Genomic DNA, 10,627 nt, shown 5'->3' on the forward strand with positions numbered 1-10,627 from the left:
TAATGGTTTTCTCTAATTGTCAGAAGGTCAGCAATCTGTTATCAAAAAGACTCTGATAGGGGGCAAAGGCTTGGGTTTGATTATTTTTCAGAGGAAGAAATCCTTGCACTCCGTTCGATGACCCAATATGTCATGACTCATTGGCATTCATTATGGGAATTCTTAAAGCTTAAACGTTAGTCTTCCATCCAATATCAACTCTTTTGCTTTATTGCAGATGCAAAACATTTTAATTATAGAGCAAAAATCACAGTATTACATAGAAGAGAAGGCCATTTCTCTGCTTGATAGTAATAGTCTTTAATTATAGCAGGCAAAGGTGGAGTGGAAAATGTTTCTTCCACCTGCCAAATTTCTGATCTCTCTTGATTGCAGCAGTTATCTGACCTTTCACAGCAATCAGCCACCATATTACGAACTAACAGGTGAGGTGAACAGCATTCATGATCTCTTTGTAATGCACCATCCTGCAAAACCTAGCATTTATTGAGATATTAGTTGAAATGTACCACACACATAACCACCAGTGCAGACCAGCAAATTATCTGGACTGGGCCTTGGACACACATGTATTATGGACCGAAAGAAATACAATTTCGGTGCCCTGCAAAAGTCTTCTTAAAATAATGAACCACCAAAGGCAGGACCCTGGGAGTGAGAGCAGGGGCGGAAAGAAAAAAAGGTCATACCCAAGGAAGGAGAATTCACAAGAGAAAACAAAAAAAACCCACTGACTTCGGTTCTCACACAGACAGTCATTTCCTTGTCTTACACACTGATCTTATAAGGTTCTTAATTTGTAGGTGTCTGCACCCTGTATATACACTCAGTGGATGCTTTATCGAGTAGACTCGCTTTTGCCTTCTCAACTGCCTTAATTCTTTGCTGTACAGATTCATCAGGGTGCTGGAAATATTCCCCAGAGATTTTGGACCACATTGCATAAAGCATCATGCATCTATGCTGCACGTGCATGATGTGAATCCCCCACTGGTGCGCTATCCTGGAAGCAAGAAATGACTACACTATGGTCATAAAGGGATACTTATTGTCGGCAAGAAGTTACCCCTTAGAGGTTTATCAATGCTCAGTTGGCTCAAAGTGTGCCAAGAAAAAATCTCTCATAGCAGCACACCACCAGAAGCCTGAACCACTGATACACGGCAGGATAAATCCATGCGTTCATGCTGTTTATTCCCAATTCTGATTCTACCATCTGATCGTTACAGCAGAAATCAAGACTCATCCTAAAATGCAAATTTTGTCAAACCTTTATTGTCCAATTTTGAATTAAGAATGAATAAAGAGCAGTACTTGCTGTGGTCTTCTGCTGCTTTCCCCATCTACTTCAAGATTTAGCATGTTGTGCTTTAAAGATGCTCTTCTGCATACATTAGTTGTAATGAGTGATTATTTGAGTTATTGCTGCCTTATGTGCATTGCATGTAGTTGAATGAGTGTACCTAACAAAGTGGGAAAGTGATTAACTGACCGAATTACAAGAAATTACAAAATAAACTGGAAAAATCTTTGTTAAAGATATTCTATTATCAAAGTACTCAGATGCAATGAAATATCACTCAGACACTTAGAGCAGTTTTAAACGTGCACGGGTGAGAGACTCAGGGAGAGACTCACACACCTCCTTGGTGCAGTCTGGCTTTATTTATACACATCATGAAGCATACAAAAAAGGAAATATCATCCTTATCTTGTCAAGAAAACAGGTGTGGTTTATCAAAAAACTTCGTGTTCTCTACAAGGTTGTTTCTTACTCGTGGGTGGCGGTTTCCTGCTAGTGTGAAGGCAAACAGTGACAATGTGAAGGCAAAGACTGATAATGTGAAGGCAAGCAGTTTCCGTTATAAAGTAGGGAGCCAGCAATTAAAATATGCAGCTGGTTGAGTACAGAACAGAAATATAAACACTCTTAGCTGATTATTATATGACTAATAAAACCTTTAAAAGCAAAAATACTCTGACATTCCCTCCTGTTGTTTAGATTTCTCACATGACAGTACTGTTATTTTTGTCAGTTCATAACCTCTTGTCTAAACATTTTCGGTTTGAACGTCATAAAACAGTCCTGTGTTCAATTAAACTAAACATTACTGTATGGATCATCTTTCAAAATTTCTTCCATTTGAGACATCATCACATAAGCATTGATAGAAGTTGTCACCATGTTTGATACCATTTTCTTCAGACAGGGTACTACACATGTTGTGAAAACACATAACAGTAAAAGCAAACATGCTATTCCAACAAGTCCTTTAATCAGAAGGGACTTCCATGAACCACCTAGTAACCATGTCAACCAATCATCAGTGCTTGTGACATAGTCTTGTTGTTCAGCATCTTCAATCTTTCTCAAGGTGTTCAAAGCGTCGGTCATGTTTTGTGAGTGTATGTTGTCTGGGATGTATGTACAACATGTAGTGTCAAACAATACACACAAACCTCCTTTTTCAGCTAGAATCATGTCTAGTGCGACTCTGTGTTGCATCACTACAATGCGTATTGCGTCGAGTTCTTCATTTTGCGCTTTGTTGATTTTCATTGAAGCATTTAGGAACAGTCCAAATCGATAGTCAAGTGTCTCGATCCTCAGCATGTTTTTCCCAACTCCTACCCAAGGGAACAAGGAGTGGAGGACTTTCTGACCATCAGTCCATAGTTTGAAGTTCTTGGGCACATCTGATCCATAGATTGAGTCATGTGGCATTACTTCAGTGACTTCAGCAACTTCACGTTTTGCTCTTGACGTGTGTGTCTCTGCTGTGATCTTGAAGGTGTGGTCTGAAATTAGTACTGGTGCACACAGACCGGTGGAGTTCGGTGGGAGCATGAAGTAGGTTTTAGGCCCGCAGGCCCAAGCGGCTCCCTGGACCCAGAAAGTTCAATTTTTGAAGGTGTGTATTCCTTTGGATTGGGTCAGGTCAAGTGTCTGTGTGCAGTTGCGGTTTCGTCCAAGTTTCCTGTTTCCATCGGAGAAGTTGAAACACATTGGGTGCTGTATGTCCGGCGGCAAAACTATGGCGAATGATTTGTTTTTTGTGTTGTTGGCTTTGACGTTTACCCAATGTTTTTCGTTGCAGGTGTAGTTCCAGTTCGTCAGATTGTAGGCACAAGGGGTTGTCTGTTCAATTAGGATACGTCGTTGTGAAAGTGGTTTCGTGACACGTTTGACGTCTGTGTCACTACACCATGGAATTAGGTCTTCTTTCTTTGTGCTTTGACCTTTTAGGGTCAGTCCTGTTGCCATCAAATCTCTGCGTGTGCAATTGCCAGTTGTTGCTTTGTTGAACACACACATCGCTTCGTCAAGTTCAGGTGCCTTTCCATATATTGTTGCGTGTACGGCTGTTGTTGGCATATGTGAACATACATAGCATTCCGTGCTGTTGTCGGTGCGTGTTCTATCATACACATATCTATACCACGCGTTGTTCATCCATGGGTGGTTATGGTCTTGGTTCAGGTCACGTAGATGCGAATTATCATGTGTCCATCTTTTTTGCAGGTGGTGTTGTTTATTTCCTCTCATCTGGGTGAGTGTTAGTAGGCTCACTAGGAGCGCAATGCTGGCCACTAGGAGGACAAGTGTCTTCATGATGACCAGGCACACCTAGACTTCTGGTGAGTAGACTATTGGCGAGAAGTAAAAAAGGGCGGGATATACCCAATCAGCCCTTCCCTTCACCAATAGATCACCTAGAAGCCAGGGGAGCCGGCGTCTAAGCGTCTGGATTGTCACTCACTTTTTTACAGTGGCTGTGGTGGATCCAAGATGGTCTTTCTGCTATTTTGCAGGCGGTGGGTGTGGTAAGTAGGACTTGGTATGGGCCCTCCCACCTTGGTGAACTCCAATTCTTTCTCTGGAGTACTTTGATCAGGATCCAATCACCTGGTTGTAACCTGCAAGACACTGGAGAGAAATCACTCGGCAGTTGGTTGTTTAACACAATCTCTTTATTTTCAAACAGTTTAGTCATCCATTCTGCTAGGGTAGTTTCCCTTATTGATTTATTAATAGGTTCACTGGTAATTGGCAATGGAAACGCTCTCCCGTGGATGATTTCAAAAGGTGTAAGTTTCTGAGAACCTTGTGTTATTCTCATCCACATCTTTACTAGGCCTAGACATTCAGGCCATGGTCTTCCTGTTTCTTCCATGCATTTTCTTAATCTCTGTTTTATTGTGCCGTTAGTTCTTTCCACTAATCCTGCGCTTTGTGGGTGATATGCACAGTGATGTTTGATGCTAAATCCTAGAGCTTCAGAGACTTTGCTGATGATGTCATTAACAAAATGTGTTCCATTGTCTGACCTTATCAGACTGGGAATGCCATATGTGGGGATGAAGTGATTGCATAAACACTTTGCCACTGATATTGCATCTGCTCTTTTTACTGGATAGATTTCTGGCCATTTTGAAAATACATCTATAATTACTAGAGCATATCTTGATGCTTGGCATTCGTTAAGTTCAATAAAATCCATGTGGATTGTATGGAAAACTAGCCTCTCTTAGGTCTTAAGTTTCCTTGTGAGTTGTGTTGTTTTTTTTTTGTTTTTTGTTTTTTGACAGAATAGGCATGTTCTTACAAATTATTCGCTAAAGTTTCAAAATTTATAGTGTGTATTGCATTGTTTATCTATACTATATCTCCCTCCTGTTGACACAGGTGTTTACCTCATGTGTCACTACAACCGCTGTCCTGTGTAATGACTCTGTTAATATAGGTTTTCCATCACAGACCATTAAGTCATCTTTCAGTTTACTCCACATTTCAGCCACTTGTTTTGTTCAGTGATTGTTGCAGCTTGTTGTTCGGTTTTTAGTACATCAAGTGGTATTTGTAGGCAGTAGTTGGTTTCTAGTAGCTCTGCCGATTGTTTGCAGCCTGTTTTGCTGCTTGTTCTGCAAAATTATTTCCTTTTGTGACAATATAATTGTCTTTTTGATGTGCTCCACATGTGCACAGTGCCAATTGTTTTGGCAAGGTGATCACTTCCAGCAAGATTTTTTTTTTTTTTTTTTTTTTTTTTTTTTTTTTTTTTATAGATGGAACATTACATTCTCACTTGAGGCATTTTTAGATAATTTCTAGTTTTTCAAAGAATTCACACATCTCACACATCTTACATATTTTAAACAAGTATTGTCACGAATTTGTTTCCAAATCAACAAAATAAAATAATCAAACAAAACCGAAAACATACATGAGTCAGGACCCAAAAAGAAAAATGCTGCTACTGAAACAGAGCAGACATGTGAGGGAAAACTGAGCTCACAGACAGCTGCATGTGTTGGCTTTTATGCAGCTTCTGCTCTAAAAACAAATAAATAAAAAATAAAAGAAAATGTGTAACATGCTCATCAACTTAGCGGTGTCCACATATTTAATTCAGCTTCACAATCCTGTAACTTTAGCTGTTGTCTACAGGGTTTGGCTTATTAGTTGTTACTATAGATGTGCTCTATATCTCAGTAATATTTTATCCAGGTTTTCAAGCATGTCAAGTGCCTCTATGCACCTAAGTAGTTTAGATATTTCCTTTATTTTCTTCATCTCCTATGTCATTATACTGAGTTTGAGCAAACCTTAAGCTTGATGCAGACTACTTCATAACAATTGTCCATCTCACATCATACTGACTAGGTTACTTCTTATTATTATCATCTTTTTCTTTCCATATAATAACAACAGTATATTACAACATTTTATCAGTGTATATAAAAGTGTATATTACTATACTACTACTGAGCCAATTTAATAGTTGGGATCATCTTACTCAGCAAACAGATAACTTAGAATTCATCCAATCTGTACAAATTTGCTTCTTCTCTGAACAGGTTTGTGCCTACTTTTTAGACTGGTCTTCTGTTTGCCTCATCTCAGATCCAACCTTCGGTCACTTTCATTCTTTCTGTTGCATGTCTAACCAAGCAATTTATTATTATATATTTTATATTTTATTTTGTGTCCATCAAGGGCTTCGGGTGATCTGCAGCTTCACCTTTTCCCAAGCTGGAGACATTTACCTTTTCACACACTTTCCTTGGCTGACCAATGACACAGCCTTAATGTACCTTATGCATCTCTCTATTTTATTTAAAAGGTTTTCGTGTGAATTATTTCCTTTTATTTATTTTATACATTCTGGGCATGAACGTCTTGCCAACTATGTTTCATTGTTAATATAAGTTTACAGGTTGTTATCCTTCCTATTATTAGTTTCAATACATTAAAAATAAGTTCTAATGTAATTTTGTCTTTATTTATTTTATTTTTGTACTTCTTATATTTATATCTATTCGTTGAGGTCTGTTTCCAACCTTTTTAAACTACTTTGATCTCTAGTTTTCACTTAATAAGGGTTTTATCAGTCACTGCAGTTTGTCCGGCGCCTGGACATTTTTCTCTAGCCACTGCTCGTCAGCAGTGAGTTTTGTTGATTTATTACCCATTTTTCTTTCTTATTATTTTTATTAGCTCATAGATATATTTACGTTTACACACACACATACACACCCGTGGTGCTTTCTCTGGCACGAGGAATGGGAGAGGCTATTGACACGGCCTTCTACTTTCAAGCTAGCCTTGAAAGCGGTGTCAATTTTATGTGATGAAACACAACCTTTTCCCGTTCCACCAGAACTCGAGCAACCAACGGTAAACAATTCGGTGGAGTAGTTCAGCCTCCTTAATGTGCTGTAAAATCAACTTACTCCACCAACAAAACAGTAAAACAACAGATTATACGCGTAATGAGTTTTTTATTCTGGGCAACACTGTGTCTTTCTACATTGCTCCAAGCCCTCTTTCAGGCGAGCTGCTTCGTAACCTCTACGAGTCCTTTTTCAGACGAGAATGTTACTATCCTGTCGTATTTTGACATTAAACTTGCTCCAAGCCCTCTTTCAGGCGAGCTGTAACCTCTACCAGTCCTTTTTCAGACGAGAATGTTACTTAATTAATCTGTCATACATTGACGGGAAACTATTTAATGTACAGACCACAGGTTGCCTCAGTCGTTTTGCGCAAGATGTGAGTGAGTGCTAAATATTCACCTGAGTTATTGTGTGGTTGCTTTGGTTTCCTTCATCAACCCCTGAAGTCGTGGACCTCTTATAAGAACGCTGGCCAGAACCCGAACGTCACGTCTCTGGACTTTATCCTCTGCCTGGAGAGGAGTCGACAGCGTGGGCTTCTCACGACGTCAGGACTTGACGAAGGTCTCCTATTGGAGCATTGAAAAAATATCAATGTCCACTCCGGCTCGAAGGACCAATTAAATGTTAAAGATATTCTATTATCAAAGTACTCAGATGCAATGAAATATCACTCAGACACTTAGAGCAGTTTTAAACGTGCACGGGTGAGAGACTCAGGGAGAGACTCACACACCTCCTTGGTGCAGTCTGGCTTTATTTATACACATCATGAAGCATACAAAAAAGGAAATATCATCCTTATCTTGTCAAGAAAACAGGTGTGGTTTATCAAAAAACTTCGTGTTCTCTACAAGGTTGTTTCTTACTCGTGGGTGGCGGTTTCCTGCTAGTGTGAAGGCAAACAGTGACAATGTGAAGGCAAAGACTGATAATGTGAAGGCAAGCAGTTTCCGTTATAAAGTAGGGAGCCAGCAATTAAAATATGCAGCTGGTTGAGTACAGAACAGAAATATAAACACTCTTAGCTGATTATTATATGACTAATAAAACCTTTAAAAGCAAAAATACTCTGACAATCTTGAAATAAACAAAATCTAGCAGTGTGATGATTTTGCATTTATCAGAACATAAACATTAGGTTAGAGTAGAATTACTTGAATTTTGATTCTGCTAACATTACTGCTACTACTGTTATTATAGTTTAGGTAGATTTATTACATTTGCCAGACTAATTTTGCTGCATAAAAAGTCGCCATCCTCACTAGATCCCTTTTAGTCATCTTAGTGACAACTGACGGTGGTGTGCTTGTTGTCTAGACATGCAAATGATTGCAGCTGCAATAATAGTTTAATTAAGAAAAAATGTAAAAGTGTTGCCATTCTTTAAAACTGTTACGTCTAGGAAAGGAATGAACAAAAACTGAAATTTCAGTGAAACACTGATGGAGAGCCATTTCTAATATATACTCTTCAACCTCAGATTGTTTGAATCCCACTTTTAGGCTACCAATAGAAAAATAAAGTATTTTTTTCCTGAGAGACAAAGAGAGAAGCGGAGGAGAGCGAGGGCAGTATACCAGCTGCCCTTATAATGCTCTCACAAATAGAGATGCTGACGCAAAAGAAAAACAAAATAACATGCAGCACACGCAGAACAGCCTTGGTGAGGAAGCCTTTCAAGGGTGCAATAACAGTGGCCACTATCTATTGCACAACGTCCTCTTGAACACGGGTTCATTTGGTGGCTTTTATAAAGATGCTCTACAAAGGCAATGACCAAAAAAAAGATCATCTAAAAGGCTGGCCGTGGACTGAGAAACAAGTAAGGCTTTTATTTGATATTTCGCTTGATTGAAAGTTCTACATTTTACACTCTGACCAAGGACTCAGCAAGACTACTCAAGTTAAATCTTCATCTATGTCTTGTCTTCAGATGAAGAATAAAGAAGTGCATTACCTTAAGTGCATGCTCACTCAGCTGTAAGTAGCAGAAATAACTTTTTTCTGAGTTATTGGAACCTGCAAAATTCTTTGTTCAGGTTAATATATCTAAAGTGGCAGCAGACCTGAAAGAAGGAAACAAGCCTATCACAAATATATTTTGGTGAAAGACATTTTAGCCTAAAGTATAAGCAAAAACTCCAGCTAATATCTGGACAACTGTGAAATGAAAGCAGGCAGAGGTGGATAGGGCTGGCATTATGTGGAGATATAACTAAAGCTCTACCCATTACCATTGTTGCTCCCACTTTGTGCCCTTCTGGCTGATTCATAGGGCTTTGATCATCTTTCAATGGAAAGCCTCTTTTGACGGTCGAATTTTCCATCATCACAACACACTTGAGCAACTGTTCTAATAGGAATTGCGATCATTTTTAGAGGAAAAAGCAGAAAATTCAACAAACCCCTTTTATACTTCAGCTCACTTACGAAAACTTTACAAAATCTGCAAAAAAACCGAACATCGTAGGTCATAAAAATATAAAATCCATTATCTCAATTGTTTTTAGAATACTTGTCTGTATTTTGGGGTTGGATGTCTTCCATCCATCCTCCTCCTCCTCATAATCAGGACAGGAGAATTGTCTGACCAATCAAGCACAAAAATAACATAGTTAGCAAACCATCTGATAGTGGTTGGTGCTGTGGGCGGGTGCTAAGTTCTGTTGGAAAAGTGAGCAGACGGAAACATGAAGTGGTCTAATTTGGTCTTGATTTTGGACTTAATAAAAGGATAGATACAGCACCCCAAATCATCACAGACTGTAGAAACTTCACAGTGGACGTAAAACACATTGGGTTGTGCGCCTCTCCTCTTTTCCTCAAAACTCCAGGTCTTTACTTTCCAGATGAAATGCAAAGTTTACTTTCATCTGAAAAGAGGACTTTAAATCTCTGAGATACAATTATTTAGTCCATTTAGGAAACTGACGACAAGTTTGGTTTAGGAGTTGTTTGCTATAAGAAATACCAAATTGTATTCCCAATTCCTGAAGATATCTGTGCATGGTGCCTCTAATGCATTCACACCAGCTCTTGAGTTAACTTTTGCTGCCAGTGGTCTCAGGATTGTGGTCACCCTCGCTCCTTGTCCATCTTTTCCTATCACACTTTTCCCTTCTAATTAACTTTCCATTAATGGACTTGGATACAGTACTCTGTGAAGAGCCAGCTTTTTCAGCAGTGACCTTCTGTGGCTTACACTCTTTGTGGCAGGTAAACTGTCAAAGTTACCAGTGACTGTGACTGCGATTGCTGAACTAGACTACACCATTAGATGGTACCTTTGTTGGTACGTTGGGTGGCACTACTGAAATTGTCTTCAACTGTGGTCAAACAAGAGATTATACAAACAAAATTGTACTTAGTTTACCCCAATGCATATCTCAAATAACACTAATGTTGCTGAATCAACCATGTATATTTTCCCTTGCCATTTTGAATATGTCTCAGTACACAAAATCATTAAAGAAAGTATTTTCTAGTTTTGCACAGAAGACACCTATAGCTCAAACTTTACACCCATTAAAAACAACAAGTCCTTTGAATTAATCCACCATGTATAGCAGTGACCTGACTTTGGGCAAGGGGCAGGGTAAACCCTGGACAGGTCACCAGTCTGTAGCAGGGCTTACACATGGAAACAGACAACCATTTACACTCACATTCACACCTATACGCAATTCAGAATTACCAATTAACCCCACTGAACAAGTAACTCTTGATTTTTCAGGTCAGAATACAGAGATAATATTTTTACATCAAGGCCATACTTCTGTACAAAGTAATTTGCCAATGTCAAGTGCCTTATACCAGAGGAATCATGAGCACCCTTTATTAATGCTTAACCCTCTCAAGGCAGGCGTTGCAGATTTGCAACAAGTAAAAGCTAACAACCTGATTACCCCACATACATATTTTATGAGGTTTTTTTTACTCAGAAGTA

The 10,627-nt window shown here is 39.0% G+C and overlaps 1 long non-coding RNA gene across 1 annotated transcript; it reads right to left on the reverse strand.

The window, feature by feature from the left end:
- Positions 1–1,593: 1,593 nt before the first annotated feature.
- Positions 1,594–7,745, reverse strand: LOC146698012 (uncharacterized). Its single transcript, XR_014922973.1, has 2 exons — positions 7,078–7,745; positions 1,594–3,928 (listed from the first exon to the last, which is right to left on the reverse strand). It is a non-coding gene; the product is annotated as an uncharacterized LOC146698012 (long non-coding RNA).
- Positions 7,746–10,627: the final 2,882 nt, after the last annotated feature.

This window comes from Copadichromis virginalis, linkage group LG11, assembly GCF_057382275.1.
Source record: "Copadichromis virginalis isolate Kocher_CV1m ecotype Utaka linkage group LG11, C_Virginalis_male_GT1.1, whole genome shotgun sequence".
Taxonomy (NCBI): Eukaryota; Metazoa; Chordata; class Actinopteri; order Cichliformes; family Cichlidae; genus Copadichromis; species Copadichromis virginalis.